The sequence below is a fragment of the Dysidea avara genome, chromosome 5, assembly GCF_963678975.1.
Source record: "Dysidea avara chromosome 5, odDysAvar1.4, whole genome shotgun sequence".
Lineage (NCBI taxonomy): Eukaryota > Metazoa > Porifera > Demospongiae > Dictyoceratida > Dysideidae > Dysidea > Dysidea avara.
This window is the reverse complement of record NC_089276.1, coordinates 926,694-937,609: the sequence shown is the minus strand read 5'-3', so window position 1 is coordinate 937,609 and position 10,916 is coordinate 926,694. Positions and strand designations below refer to the sequence as shown.

Below are 10,916 nucleotides of genomic sequence, written 5' to 3'. Positions count from 1 at the left end.
AAATATAACATTTTTAAAATGCATTATGTATCATCCTACACTACTGTATGCAAGATGACGAATATCAACCTAATAGAAGCGAACGCCTAGCTAGCTATTGGCCTTCTAACATATTACATACATCTAGCTGCATGTGTCTTAATACCAGACTACAAAGATTCTTGAATTAAAGCACGAGGCGCTCTATCACGTGATGACTATGCTCTGCCACTATAGTTAGCCTAGAAAAGTGGAAACAAAAAGAAAAGAATTACTGACTGAACAAGTACTCCATACCGTTTGAACTGAGCAGTGTCCACACGGATAGATGGGTGCTAATTTCACAAATACCTCTAGACTGCTTTGCCTCCCGAGTTTTGACCACACCAATAGCTACCGTGATCACTTAATCCAAACGTAAACCGTCCAGACCACTATAGTGAAACCAATTCTTTGTCTTTCACTCCTTGCCACAATGCTGCGTGGTTTTTTGTAATCACGTCATCTTACTTCTATTTATTGCCTCCTCTATTTGTGCACAATCAAGTTACTCGTAGGGAAAATCCCTTGGATAACCCCATCTCTGTTTAGCCAAAAAGAAGGAAACCATCGACGAAAATGGCACGGTGAGTGTTGTATAAGTTGTGCTATACTTATTCTTGTACAGTGATTAGTTAAGTAACTTTAGCAAAATCTCGAGCTATCCAGCCCACGTCTTTATAATTACTCTAGGAGCTGATGGTGGGGCAAAGAAGTCTGATGCCCGGGCAATGCCCTGGCTTGCCCGGGTTTGGCTACGCCACTGTTTATATGTAATTACCTCTCTCATCAAGTGGTAAGGATAAAATCTCCATTAAACTACCATTCAACAAATAACTAGGAAGTTACTACATTAATAATATATTGACTTTTATTTTCGTAGTTTTAAATTCTGCTATCAAAACCTCGGTCCTTGGTTTACTCTTCATACCTGTGTTAGTACTACTCACTACTCCATTACTACATATAATAAGTAGCAGTACTATTTGGATACTTATGAATACTGAACATTTTACATAATAAACACCGGTATAAGGCCAATGAAACTTGATTAGCAGTTTCTCGCTCAGATTTTTGAAAATTTGATGCGAATTCATTATTTTCCAAAAGCACAACACACATGCATCCAAACATGAAGATTTCTGCCAAAAAACAGTGAGATCTACATTGATTACTCTTGCATGAAATAGCTAGTTAAAGTACGTTACTAATCGATATCAAGCGATTTTTCCATTAGAGTGTAGCTGATTGCTCTATTAGAGTAAAAGTGACTGCTTTATTAGAGTATTTCGATCTGAAATACCAATGATGAAATATTCCATGCGGATGTATCAAAAAGTATGCGGGAGATGACGCGAAACTGCTAATCATGGTTCATTGGCCTAACAGTTTTTATTTTCATGGTAATCTGAGATGACCATGACGGACTATGGAGCAGACTCTCCTCCATTTGGCCCCTATTTGGAGATTATTAGTTTCCCATCCACCGCCCGCATCCTTCTTAAGCTACCGCATGGTAAGCCATTATTTACCCGCGCATGCTCAGAAGAACACGTGATACCAAACTTATAATTTTTGTTGATGAACGCTACAATTCGCTATATATCACCAGGAGAACTGTTTTCCTTATCAAATTGCTGCAATGCCAGTTGCAATCGTGCTCTATCGACTTCATCAACGCAGGCTTTCCAGACTGTCGAAAAACAGTTAGCGATCACGAAAAGTAGAATCAGCTGGTGAAGGAAATGTTTGTGGTAAGAAAGAGACAATTTGGACAAGGTCTGTACATCAGTGTGTTAATCTTATACAATAACGGCATAATGCCCGCAGGGGCGTAGCCAGGGTTATTTTGAAGGGGGTTCGGATTTGAAGTGGCCAGAATGTCTTAAGGGGAAGGCCTGGGTGCTTCCCCTAGACCATGTTTGAACGAAAATGCATACACAAAATGTGCCCTTAGGTAGTAACATTAAAAGGTGTTTGTGCATCTAACTAGCTAAAACCTACACACTGCTGTTTATGCAGCTTATAGAAACTATAAACCTATCGTAAAACTAACTAATCTTCACTTCCAGACAGCATACTGACAGCCAACTTCAATTTCCTAGCACACGGAAGCCCTTAACACTTGAGTCCCTTAGTTGGCAATACTTCTTTCCAGCTATATACATTATTCTCGGCCGGTCCTCCTGTTGATAGTCAACTTCAGACTTGGCTTGTACTCCAATATGTTCGAGACATCACGTGACCACAACATGTAATAAATAAACAAACAATTCATCAGGTATATATACATCAACAATTCACAGTTCGTGCTAACCTGACACCTGTATAACACGACCACTCAAGTTTAGCAGCTGCTGCCTTAAGCTTGTAATATGTCTCAACCAACCACTGAACAGTCCTTCGCCATTTCACCCGCGACATTCATCACGTGCGCAATTGATCACGTGATGCAATAGATATGATTTGCAGGGTTCAGCATTAATGTGATGTGACCCTCAAGAGTAGTACAGAGGAGCGCCAGTTGGAAAGTAACTACCGGAGAGCTTCAGGGCTGTAAGATTTGGTGTGATTTTTTAATTTTAAAAAATTCTGCTTCCCCCCCTGCCTACGCCTCTCTCTGGTATTGATGCTACTGATTGGCGGCGTATGTGTACTTCCTTCCAGTCTGCATCTGCTGATTTGTGTGATTCCCTTGCCTCTGTTGCTAGACGGATGGCATCCACTTACGTAAATCCTCATGGCCTTTCACCCCTCTTGGCTTGCCGCCTTATTGCCCTTGACAAGAATCCAGGCGTTCGTCCCATCGGTATAGGTGAGACGAGTCGTCGGATTATATCCAAAGCTATTCTTTTTATGGTGAAGACTGACATTTTGGAGGCTGCAGGCAACCTCCAACTTTGTGCTGGTCAAGAGGCTGGCTGTGAAGCTGCAGTCCATGCTATGCAAAGCCTTTTCCATTCTTCTAACACCCAGGCTGTGCTTTTGGCCGATGCCTCCAACGCTTTTAATTCCTTAAATCGGCATGTTTCTTTACACAATTTACACTTTATCTGCCCTCCACTTGCTGTTATTTATTGATGGTGAATGTCTACTCTCTGAAGAGGGGACCACTCAGGGTGATCCCTTGGCTATGGCCATGTATGCGCTCTCTACTGTTCCTCTTATACAAAAGTTGGATGGCTTGGCCACTCAAGTATGGTTTGCAGATGATGCTGCTGCTGCCGGGTCTCTTGCTGACCTGCTGGTCTGGTGGAAACAGTTGTCTGGTTTGGGTCCTGGTTATGGGTATTACATGAATCCTTCCAAGTCCTGGTTGGTCGTTAAAGAAGATTACTATGACACTGCCTGCACTTTATTTGCTGGTACTTCCCTGCGCATTACAACTGAAGGTCGTCCCTACTTGGGAGCTCCTCTTGGTTCCCCTGAATTTAAATCCATCTTTCTTCAGGAAAGGGTATGTCAATGGCGGAATGACGTTATTCAGCTTTCCAATTTTGCCTCCAGTCAGCCACATGCTGCATATTCCGCTATGATTCACGGCCTGTTATCTTGTTGGACCTTTTTAACTAGGACTGTGTGTGATTTGTCCTCTCAACTCGCTCCCCTTGAGGAGGCTATTCGTCTGCACTTTCTGCCAAAGTTATGTCTCCATGCCCCTAATGACTCTGAACGGGCTATGTTTGCTTTGCCAATCCGTCAAGGGGGCCTTGGTGTATTTGACCCTTGTAAATCTTCCCAAGACAACTATCAGTTTTCCACATCTGTTACATCCCCCCTAGCATCTGCCATCCTGAATCAGCTTTCTTGCTTTGATTCCTCCATCCTACAACAACAGCATGCTCTTAAACAAGAAGCTCTATCCATCAAATGTCAGAATCTCTCAAAGATTTTCAGAGTTTTTCTCGACTTTGTCCAACAATCTCCAACTGTCCCTGAAACTTGCTGGTGAGAAGGGTGGCTTTCCACTTTGCCTTTGGAATGTCATGGATTTGCTCTCCACAAAGGTGGCTTTTGTGATGCGTTAGCTCTCCGTTATGGTTGGTCTCCTAAGAATCTTCCTGTCAGCTGTGTCTGTGGCAGATCCAACAACATTGAACATGCTCTCAGCTGTCCGAACGGAGCCTTCCCTACCATCCGCCACAATGACATCCGAGATTTGACTGCAGAATTAATGTCAGAGGTTTGTCATGATGTATCTACTGAGCCTCCCCTTCAGCCCTTGAGTGGTGAATCTCTCTCCCTACGTACAGCTAACCAAGATGTCGGTGCTCGCTTGGACATCAAGGCTTCTGGATTCTGGGGTTCTCGGTTTGAACCTACTTTTTTTGATGTTAGAATATTTAACCCTTATGCCCCTTCAAACCGTTGTAATCCCTATCGCCAGCATGAAACTTCAAAGCGCCGTCAGTATGAGGAGAGAGTGCGAGAGGTGGAACATGGTAATTTTAGTCCTCTTGTTTTTTTCAACTTCTGGAGGCATGGGTGCCTCCACCACTGTGGCTTACAAGCGTCTGGCCTTCCTCCTATCTTGTAAGTGGAAATCACCCTACTGTAGGGTGATGAGCTGGCTTCGCTGCCGTCTTGGCTTCTCTTTATTGTACTCTGCCATCATGTGCATAAGGGGTTCTCGCTCCTCCTCTGGTCATCCCTTTAAGGGTCATGTTCCACCATCAGTTGACCTTGCACTGGGGGAGGGGCGTCTTGGGGCCGTTTAAGCCCCATTTCCTTTTTTTTTCTATTCTGTGTTCTGTAGGTTCTGTTTCAGTAGCTCTGTAGGTGTAGGAATAGGCTAAACCCATTTTATTTATTTATTATTACTTTATGGCAAGTATGCCAAAGGTCTGCAAGCAACTGGTGCTTGCAGCCTAAAACACAAGTTATACATACATTATAATTACTTTAACTAATTATAACTTAGCTATAGTGTTTGAAAGTTTGATGGTGGCGAGAGATCGTGACATTTGCTGCACGGACATAGATAATGGTAGGTACAGTGATTGTCATCGTCAAAATGAGTTACAAAATGATTCCACATAAATTTCTTTAGTTTAGCCTTGATGGTTGCAATTGATAAATTGGTATTGATTACAGGAAGAGCATTCCACAAACGAGGAAGGCGATGGAAATAAGAGTTTCTATTTAAGTTTGTACTATGGAGACGATGTTTGAGTTTATTATGTGTAGAGGATCTGGTGTGACCCTGAGTAAATGTAATGTACCTATTAATGTCAAAGTTTCTTGTGGGTGACTTAAGTGACTTAATCGCAAACAAAACATCCTGAATCTCGAGGATATACATGAATGGTAGAAGATGAAGTTCTAATAACCTGGATTTGTAGCTGATATTATAATTATTCAAGATGTGTTTGGTTGCTCGACGTTGAATACGCTCAAAACATAAGATGTCCTTGATTAGGTACGGTCGCCATAACTGAGAGCAATAGGTAAGATGAGGACGAACTAAAGTAATATACAGATGTAGCTTGACTGATGGGTAGTGATTGGAACAAAAAGTACGTCGTATCAGAGCCAACGATTTATATGCTTTAGATATTATAGAATTGTAGTGATTTGACCACTTCAGGTCACTGGAGACAATCACTCCCAGGTCTTTTTGAGTCTCCTGACAATTGATTTCTGTGCTGGAAATAAGGTATCTGGTATTGGACGTTGATTTGAAGGGAACATGTACACACTTGGTAAAGTTGATAGTTAGATTGGAAAGGAATGTTTGGTGAATAATAGAGTCAACATCTTGCTGGAGCTTGATGCGGTCCTCATCACACGAGATGGTCATAAAACATTTCATGTCATCAGCAAACTTCAATACTTGACTAACTTCTATACTGGAAGAGATATTGTTCATATAAACTAGAAATAACAGGGGACCTAAAATACTTCCCTGGGGGACACCAGATATAACTGGTAGTACACTGTCAGATAAGGTATTGTTGATAGATACCTGCTGTACTCGGTCAGTGATGTAGCATTTAAACCACGACCATAGGATACCAGTAATGCCAAAAGACCAGAGGTGATTTAGTAGGATACCATGTGAAACAGTGTCGAAGGCTTTACGTATATCCAGGTATATAGTATCAATTTGCGTTGGGCTGTTGGTCAAGAAGTCAAAGAATGTTAAAAGCTGTTGTAAGGTGGAAGCTCCTTTTATAAAGCCAAACTGGCAGGGATTAATTTGAGTTACCAGATGATTTACTATTTTATTATACACTAATCGCTCAAGTACCTTTGATGTGCTGGAAAGCAATGAGATGGGTCTGTAGTTCTTTACCGAAGTTTTATCACCAGCCTTGAAGATAGGTACAATCTTATGGATCTTCCAACTCGAGGGGATGTATGCATATTGGAGAGACATAGAAAAAAGATGGTGCAACGGCTGGCACAAAATTGGAGCACATGTCTGAAGAATTTTTGGAGAAATAAGGTCAATGCCTGGTGCTTTGGTAGGGTCCAAAGATACAAGGGCGTCATATACTTCTTCTATTGTGATTGAAATAAAATCAATGTGATCAGTAGGCTCTAAACGGTTATCAACATTGGATAGATCAGATGAGTCTGAGAAAACTGAATGAAAGTAGCGATTGAACATGTTAGCAGAATCAGTGTCAGATTCGGTGATTTCATTGTCAAACTGTAAAACAGAAGGAAAGTTCTTGGATTGGGTAAGGTTCCTGATATACTTGAAAATGTTGTTGTTGCGGTGAGATGCAAACTCTCTGATGAGGCATGTCTCATAGTTAGTTTTACTGTTAGCAATTTCCTCTTGGAGTGACTCTTGAGATAATTTGATCTTCTCTTCGAGATGTCTAGTAGGATGTTGCTTATACCTGCGGCAAAGAGTGCGCAGGCACTTGATGTGATGTCTAATATTGGCAGTGAACCAGGGTTGGTTATTACAGTGAAATTTGGTAAAAGGAATTAATAGTCTCATAGCATTGGATATAATCAGCTCTAATGTTTCCCAAATGAATTCAACATCGTGTGACAGAAAACAGCTACTCAAGTTGTGATATGACAAATGTTCATAGAGTCCTTGGTAGTCTCCTTTAGAGTAATTGTAAGAATAATAGGTAACTTGTTTGACAGGTGGTTTACTAAACGACAAGTTGAAAGTTATGTTATAATGATCAGACGGGAAAAGTAAAGGGACGGAATGAACCTTTATAGAATCGATACTATCATCCATGTTGGTTAAAAGCAAATCCAGGGTGTTGCCTTTGATATGTGTTGGAAGGTTTATGAGTTGATCAAGACCGTTGTCAAAAACTAAATCACAAAATTGTTGAGATACGTGAGATTGACCTGTTAAGGTATTCCATTCTATATCGGTGAAATTGAAGTCTCCGAGGAAGAGGAAGTGGACATTGTCGATATCTGATGGGTTGTGACAGATGTCAGCAAGAGTACTAAATAGGGAGTCATAATAAGAGGATGATGAGTTAGGGGGGATGTAGATCACACAGCAGGTAATTGGATGTTGCAGGTTCAATTTAACACAAATGATTTCGATATCTACAGGGGATGCCAATAGTTGACACGGAATACTGTTATGGATAGCAAGCATCACACCACCTCCCAGTGATGGTCTATCGTTATGGTACACTGAATAGCCATGTGGAAGAATTTCATTGCTGTATATCTCGCTGGTCAGCCAGGATTCGGACACTCCAATAATATCATACGAATTTGCATAAATCAATGATTGAAATTTGTCAAGTTTATTTACAATACTTCTAGCGTTGATGTAAAATACAGAAGCTAGTCATTGGTTATTGTTGGATGCAGATGAAGCTGCAGTGATCATGGGCTCGGGGTTATTGGAATTAGAAGTCGTTGAGTGTTGGGTATGTGTGGGTATGGAGGTGGAATTACTGTGTGTGGTATCCTGTGAGTAGGAAGGGGTGGGCAGATTGGTATCGATGATATTAACCACAAATGAACCATCTTTAGATTTGTCCAATCTGGCATAAAGTTGTTTGTTGATGTATATATTGGTGCCTCTTAGCCTGATGTACTTCTTATCTGTGCCACTCTGAATTAAGTTCCATCTAGTCTTTAAGAAGGCAGAATCAATAGCTCTTTCTTCTCGTGTCAAATCAGGTTTGACGAGAATCGAGGATGGTGGAGAGCCTCGTTTAGACAAGACCAGTGTGGCATCAAAGGCTCTCAGGAACTTGACCAATAAGGGACGAGGTTTGGAATTGGTAGCATTGAATTTTCCAAGTCTGTGAAAGTCTTGGATACACGATGTGTTAAGTGAGCTGTCCATATTGGACAAGGTATGGTGCAGATTTTCCAGGTCACAATTTAGACGAGTTGCTTTAGGTGTGTTGGGAGGAGATTCCTTGATTCCATATATCACTACATTAAATTTCCTATCAGAAACCATCTGTGGAGGCTTGGGAGGAATGATTGCGCCTTGGGGATGTGTTGGCAGTTGTTTGTTGGTACCATGAAGTGGGGAGTCATTGATAACTTCAACAAGTTTACCAGGTGTAACACTGGCACTATTATCGTCATTGGGTTGTGCTAGTTTCTTTTCAAGTTGTGCCAGCCTTGCTTCCAGTTGAGCATGTTTGTCCTGGACCCCATTAAAAAACTTCAAAGCAAGGGTGACCTTTGGCCGACAGAGACTACAGAAAAACATGATATTGGGGCAGGAGTCGTTACTGAGTAAGTCATAAACTTCCGAGGATACACCGGAGCAGTTACGATGCTCCCATTCGGAACAACATTCACAAAATAAACTATGACTATTTTCTGAAATCTGTTTTTTACATGAAACACACACCTCACTGGGTTTATCCTTCTCGGTAGGAGGGGTAGAACCACCAGCAGATGATAAGTTACGCTTCGCCATGACGATGGGGATGAAGGGCGACCATAGTACGACTCCGTGTCAAAGGTTCACGTTAAACAACGTCAGGAGAATGCTCAAATCACGAAGAACGCAGATCCCGGGTCTATCACTCAAGGAGGAAGACCCTAGCCACAACTTGCGTCACGTGATTTTTTTTTTTTTTTTTTTTATAGAACATCTTAGCGTAGAGTAGAGTGTGGTGGATGGGAGTGCCAACTTGGGCCGGTTCTTCTTTCTTTAAAAAAAAAAAAAAAAAATGCCCTTGAATGGTAATACCCTCCCGCCTGCATCATAATAATTAGAAAGGCTGGATGAGAAACTATATAATCACCGAATAGGGGCCTTAGTTAGCCTAACAGTAGTGTATCATGAAGCAAAAAAATTCCTGATATACCATATCTAATCAAAAACAGCCAAGCTGTAAAAAAAGGAGTGCGGCCCTTGAAAAGGCTATGGTGAAAAAAAGTGAAATCCAAGGTGGCAGCCAAGAAATGGCTGTGATGGTAGGTTAATGGTAAAAATTTTAATAATGACAATTCAGGTGAATTTGGTGCCGCTTGGTCTTCGCACAAAATTCACCTGAATTGTCGTTATTAAAATTTTTACCATTAACCTACCATCACAGCCATTTCTTGGCTGCCACCTTGGATTTCACATCTTTTTTCACCATAGCCTTTTCAAGGGCTGCACTCCTTTTTTTACAGCTTGGCTGTTTTTGATTATATTTCACTTCTTTTTGTATTTGTATACCCCAAAGCTGGCCATAGGGGTTTTTAACCTATATTTTTTTCTCTACCACAGGAAAAAGAAAAAGATGAAGCAGATTTTATACTTTAACTCATTCTGATTTTATCAGTAAATGTACAAATTATATGTATAATGTATAATTATATTTATTACATGTCAATTAATCCCTACAGGATAATTTGCAGTTGATCTCTCTACTGTGTGACTTGAAATGTAGCTGAACTCTCTACAGGGTGATTTGCTTGTACGTAGATGAACTCTTTACAAGATTCTTTCTGCAGGGTGACTTGACTCTAGCTGAACTCTCTGCAGGGTTATCTGTTTGTAGTTGAACTCTCTACAGGGTGATTTGTTTGCAGCTGAACTCTCTACAAGGTAACTTCTTCTAGCTGATCTGTCTACAGGGTGACTTGTTTCTAGCTGGTCTCTCTACAGGGCGATTGGTTTGTAGCTGAATCTCTACAGGGTGATTTGTTTGCAGCTGAACTCTCTACATGGTGGTTTCTTTGTAGCTGAACTCTGTAAAAGGTGACTTCTAGCTGAACTCTCTACAGGGTGATCTTTTCATAGCTGAACTCTCTACAGAGTGATTTGTTTGCAGCTGAACTCTCTACATGTAGCTGTTTGTAGCTGAACTTTCTACAAGGTACAGTATTCTTCTAGCTGATCTCTCTACAGGGTGAATTGTTTGTATCTGAACTCTCTACAGGGTGATCTGTTTGTAGCTGACCTCTCTACAGTTCGTAGCTGACCTCTCTACAGGGTGATTTGTTTGCAGCTGAATTCTCTACATGATGGTTTCTTTGTAGCTGAATTCTCTACAAGGTAACTTCTTCTAGCTGATCTCTCTACAGGATGACTTATTTGTAGCTGAACTATCTGCAGGGTGGTTCTTTGTAGCTGAACTCTCTACAAGGTGATCCTTATAGCTGATCTCTCTACAGGATGACTTGTTTCTAGCTGAACTCTCTAAAGGGTGACTTATTTGCAGCTGAACTCTCTACATGATGGTTTCTTTGTAGCTGAACTCTCTATTAGGTACCTTCTTCTAGCTGATCTGACTACAGGGTGACTTGTTTGTAGCTGATTTCTCTACAGAATAACTTGCAATGTAATATATTGAGTAAATTATAAACGCAGCTGAATGCTTTATTAGGGTGACTGTTCTATTAGAGTATCTCGATCTTGCATTTGCTACACGTAGTTGCCTTTCGAATCATAACTCAGTAGTTTGCAATCCGATTCTTCTGTACTACTGCAAGGACTT

At 41.0% G+C, this 10,916-nt stretch overlaps 1 long non-coding RNA gene across 1 annotated transcript; it reads left to right on the top strand.

Annotated features, from left to right (window-relative positions):
• The first annotated feature begins 494 nt into the window (after window positions 1-494).
• Window positions 495-10,066, top strand: LOC136256853 (uncharacterized). The gene is made up of 3 exons (XR_010701677.1): window positions 495-605; window positions 9,704-9,882; window positions 9,931-10,066. It is a non-coding gene; the product is annotated as an uncharacterized lncRNA (long non-coding RNA).
• The last annotated feature ends 850 nt before the right edge of the window (window positions 10,067-10,916 follow it).